The sequence below is a fragment of the Haliotis rubra genome, unplaced genomic scaffold (assembly GCF_003918875.1).
Source record: "Haliotis rubra isolate DU_JTF1 unplaced genomic scaffold, ASM391887v1 Scf383, whole genome shotgun sequence".
NCBI lineage: Eukaryota > Metazoa > Mollusca > Gastropoda > Lepetellida > Haliotidae > Haliotis > Haliotis rubra.
In genome coordinates, this window is record NW_025767061.1 from 797,988 (window position 1) to 803,987 (window position 6,000).

The window sequence follows — 6,000 nt, forward strand, 5'->3', positions numbered from 1 at the left end:
TACGAGGTTCGGTGCATACTGAAGCCTATGTACCGTGGTCCAGTGCATACTGAAGTCTATATACTGGGGTCTAGTACATACTGAAGTCTATATACCGGGGTCTAGTACATACTGAAGTCTATATTACGAGGTTCGGTGCATACTGAAGTCTGTATGACGTAGTTCAGTGCATACTGAATTCTATATAACGGGGTCCGGTACATACTGAAGTCTGTATAACGGGGTCCAGTGCATACTGAAGTCTATATACCGGGGTCCAGTACATACTGAAGTCTATACAACGAGGTCAAGTATATACTGAAGTCTATATACCGGGGTCCAGTGCATACTGAAGTCTATATACCTGGGTCCAGTACATACTGAAGTCTATATACCGGGGTCCAGTATATACTGAAGTCTATATACCGGGGTCCAGTATATACTGAAGTCTATATACCGGGGTCCAGTGCATACTGAAGTCTATATACCGGGGTCCAGTATATACTGAAGTCTATATACCGGGGTCCAGTGCATACTGAAGTCTATATAACGATTTTCGGTGCATACTGAAGTCTATATACCGGGGTCCAGTGCATACTGAAGTCTATATAACGATTTTCGGTGCATACTGAAGTCTATATACCGGGGTCCAGTGCATACTGAAGTCTATATACCTGGGTCCAGTACATACTGAAGTCTATATACCGGGGTCCAGTATATACTGAAGTCTATATACCGGGGTCCAGTATATACTGAAGTCTATATACCGGGGTCCAGTATATACTGAAGTCTATATACCGGGGTCCAGTGCATACTGAAGTCTATATACCGGGGTCCAGTATATACTGAAGTCTATATACCGGGGTCCAGTGCATACTGAAGTCTATATAACGATTTTCAGTGCATACTGAAGTCTATGTACCGTGGTCCAGTGCATACTGAAGTCTATATAATGGGGTCTAGTACATACTGAAGTCCATATACCGGGGTCTAGTACATACTGAAGTCTATATTACGGGGTTCGGTGCATACTGAAGTCTGTATGACGTAGTTCAGTGCATACTGAATTCTATATAACGGGGTCCAGTACATACTGAAGTCTGTATAACGGGGTCCAGTGCATACTGAAGTCTATATACCGGGGTCCAGTGCATGCTGAAGTCTATATACCTGGGTCCAGTGCATGCTGAAGTCTATATACCGGGGTCCAGTGCATACTGAAGTCTATATACTGGGGTCCAATATATACTGAAGTCTATATACCTGGGTCCAGTATATACTGAAGTCTATATACCGGGGTCCAGTATATACTGAAGTCTATATACCGGGGTCCAGTACATACTGAAGTCTATATACCGGGGTCCAGTGCATGCTGAAGTCTATATACCGGGGTCCAGTGCATGCTGAAGTCTATACACCCAGTGCATGCTGAAGTCCATATACCGGGGTCCAGTATATACTGAAGTCTATATACCGGGGTCCAGTACATACTGAAGTCTATATACCGGGGTCCAGTGCATGCTGAAGTCTATATACCGGGGTCCAGTGCATGCTGAAGTCTATATACCGGGTCCAGTGCATGCTGAAGTCTATATACCGGGGTCCAGTGCATGCTGAAGTCTATATACCGGGGTCCAGTATATACTGAAGTCTATATACCGGGGTCCAGTACATACTGAAGTCTATATAACGGGGTCCAGTGCATGCTGAAGTCTATATACCGGGGTCCAGTGCATGCTGAAGTCTATATACCGGGGCCAGTGCATGCTGAAGTCTATATACCGGGGTCCAGTATATACTGAAGTCTATATACCGGGGTCCAGTACATACTGAAGTCTATATACCGGGGTCCAGTGCATGCTGAAGTCTATATACCGGGGTCCAGTGCATGCTGAAGTCTATATACCGGGGGCCAGTGCATGCTGAAGTCTATATAACGGGGCCAGTGCATGCTGAAGTCTATATACCGGGGTCCAGTACATACTGAAGTCTATATAACGGGGTCCAGTGCATACTGAAGTCTATATAACGGGGTCCAGTGCATACTGAAGTCTATATAATGGGGTTTAGTACATGCTGAAGTCTATATACCGGGGTCCAGTACATATTGAAGTCTATATAACGGGGTTCGGTGCATACTGAAGTCTGTATAACGTGGTTCAGTGCATACTGAATTCTATATAACGGGGTCCAGTACATACTGAAGTCTGTATAACGGGGTCAAGTACATACTGAAGTCTGTATAACGTGGTTCAGTGCATACTGAAGTCTATATAACGGGGTCCAGTACATACTGAAGTCTATATACCGGGGTCTAGTACATACTGAATTCTATATAACGAGGTCAAGTATATACTGAAGTCTATATACCGGGGTCCAGTGCATGCTAAAGTCTATATACCAGGGTCCAGTACATACTGAAGTCTATATACCGGGGTCCAGTACATACTGAAGTCTAAGTCTCAAGTATATACGAAGTCTATATACCGGGTTCCAGTGCATACTGAAGTCTATATACCGGGGTCCAGTGCATGCGGAAGTCTATAAACCGGGTTCCAGTACATACTGAAGTCTATATACCGGGGTCCAGTACATACTGAAGTCTATACAACGAGGTCAAGTATATACTGAAGTCTATATACCGGGGTCCAGTGCATGCTGAAGTCTTTATATCGGGGTCCAGTACATACTGAAGTCTATATACTGAGGTCCAGTATATACTGAAGTCTATATACCGGGGTCCAGTATATACTGAAGTCTATATACCGGGGTCCAGTGCATACTGAAGTCTATATACCGGGGTTCAGTACATACTGAAGTGTATATACCGGGGGGCGGTGGGGTAGCCTGATGGTTAAAGCGTTGGCTCGTCACGGCGAAGACCCGGGTTCGAATCCCCACATGGGCACAATGTGTGAAGCCCATTTCTGGTGTCCCCCGCCGTGATGTTGCTGGAATATTGCTAAAGCGGCGTAAAACCAAACTCAGTCAGTCAGTCAGTATATACCGGGGTCCAGTGCATACTGAAGTCTGTATACCCGGGTCCAGTACATACTGAAGTCTATATAACGAGGTCCAGTATATACTGAAGTCTATATACCGGGGTCCAGTGCATGCTGAAGTCTCTATATCGGGGTCCAGTACATACTGAAGTCGATATACCGGGGTCAAGTGCATACTTAAGTCGATATACCGGGGTCCAGTATATACTGAAGTCTATATACCGGGGTCCAGTGCATACTGAAGTCTATATACCGGGGTTCAGTACATACTGAAGTGTATATACCGGGGGGCGGTGGGGTAGCCTGATGGTTAAAGCGTTGGCTCGTCACGGCGAAGACCCGGGTTCGAATCCCCACATGGGCACAATGTGTGAAGCCCATTTCTGGTGTCCCCCGCCGTGATGTTGCTGGAATATTGCTAAAGCGGCGTAAAACCAAACTCAGTTAGTCAGTCAGTATATACCGGGGTCCAGTGCATACTGAAGTCTGTATACCCGGGTCCAGTACATACTGAAGTCTATATAACGAGGTCCAGTATATACTGAAGTCTATATACCGGGGTCCAGTGCATGCTGAAGTCTCTATACCGGGGTCCAGTACATACTGAAGTCGATATACCGGGGTCAAGTGCATACTTAAGTCGATATACCGGGGTCCAGTATATACTGAAGTCTATATACCGAGGTCCAATGCATGCTGAAGTCTCTATAACGGGGTCCAGTGCATGCTGAAGTCTATATACCTTGGTCCAGTATATACTGAAGTCTATATACCTGGGTCAAGTATATACTGAAGTCTCTATAATGATAACTAGTGTCTTGAGTATACGTTAAAACAGTCAATAAGTTGACGGTACATATGGTCGATATTGCATTATGAGTCTCTGAATATACGACAACAGGTGCAAAACGTGAATAGCGCACAAGGAAAGGCTAGGGTTTCCTTGGAAGCACCTTCCGTTTTTTTATACCTTCATCAGCCAAAGTTTTTAATGGAGTGAGTGAGTGAGTGAGGTGAGGTGAAATTGGGTTTAACGTCGTGCTTGAGAATATTTCGCTCATATGACGACGTTATATTAGTGAGAGTATTTGGGTGGGTATGTGAGCGAGTGAGTGAGTGAGTGAGTGAGAGTATTTGGGTGGGTATGTGAGCGAGCGAGTATAGTTCAATGAGACTTTCACCAATAGTCTATTAGTATCAAGGCAGGAAACACTAGACATGGACTTCTCACATTGTATCCATGATGAGAATCATATTCGTCATCGGGGTGACGAGCAAACGCTTGAACAGCTCGGCTGCCCCACCGAACTGATGTTGTTAAAATCTGTACCAGTAAGAAATGAATTACATAGTTAACTTTAAGTTGTTACAACATCATTCTGTCTAATTGTTTCCGGTATAATAATCCATTGACATCATATAATATTGAATGTATGTAATGTTACGGTTAAAATATTGCCGTGATAAAAGGTTTAAGAGTCCCCTTTGAACCAGCAAAATAGAACACAAACAAGTCTAAAATATTCAATGATATATTGAGCAAACAATGAGCAAGCTACAATGAATCACAATACAGATATCAAGTACAATGTACAATAGTCGCGCCGCACAACGCAACAACCAGCCTTTATATTGCTCTTACACAGTTCTCGAGCATTCTAGTAAAGATGGGCAGCATCACTATCCACTCAGAATATTAGGCCGGGAGTGAAAATAAAATAAGCCAAGGGAGGCAACTTAAATAGGCGTACCGCTAAAAAATACTATTGCCATTGAACATACATATATGATGCGAGATGCGAGCCAAAACCAGCAATCAAAACATGAAACATTGTTACCCATTATAACTATAACCTAATTAATGATTTAATATTTACAAATTACAAAAAACACACTCTCGTAACAGTAATTGTATTAGTTTCTCAATTGTGCGGGTAAAGTGGTTAAGAAACAATTTGACATGGGAATTTCAATTTTTTATTGTATATTTTAATCAAATGGAAACTCGTTTTAACAAAAAGAAGTTTTCGAAAGATGACCCCTCTTTCACAATTTACACCCAGCAAAACAATAAAACCGTGGTCCAAATCGTCCACGATTCAATGTTAAGATAAATATTTTCAAGGCAAATGGTTAAACATTTTGATGAGCTCTGACAAGTCTCCGTTAAGAAAACAAAAACAAAGTCAAATTTCATTTTGTTGTGCGGTAAAAACTTCATCTGGCTTTAATTTGTTCTCTCCAGAGGTAGAGTGTGGTTTTCAATCCACTTTGAGCAGTAACGAGGGACTATCAAAATGTTTTGAGCCTAAAATACTTCTGATAAGTGCATGATGGAAATAAGTGTATGATATTGGTTTATATCATTCACATAAACGTCATATTGACATGCACATGTCGCTAGTTTCCGGTCACGTGACATCTAATTACATGTACCCCTAATATAACAGCTCAAATGGTTACGCTTGAGTACAGAGCAGTTGTTTGTCCTCGAGAGCCACCCGGCAAAGAACGTTTTTTTTTGCTTTGTTGAAGCGAAATGGTCAGGATCAATGTATTACTCGTGGTCACCATCAATCCTTTTGTTTTAATCTGGCCTATGTTTCGTTCCTCGGCATACTAAAGATAGTTTACACATGCAGTTCCTCTGTGGGTGAGAAACGTTTCAGGAACTGCTCAGAAACTGCACGTACTAAACGACTTCATCTGGCTTTTATCGTACTTTCCTAAGATTTCTAGAGGATGAGTTTTAAATCCACTTTGAGCAGTTATATCCTGTCCTGTGTGATCGTGGATGAGTCCTGACGTGACACTAGTCTCAGGCTTCTTTGTCGATGACATTGACGGGAAACATTCATGGAGTTACGCCCCGTTGCCCGCGTCGCACCATCTATTGGCCAAGTGGTAAAGGGGGATAACTGAGGAATTAAAAGCCCTGCTCTAGTGGCCCTCGGCACTGCATAACGTTCCTTTTGTCTAGCGTCTGTAGAAAAATCAGTATTTTGTACTTACATCAATA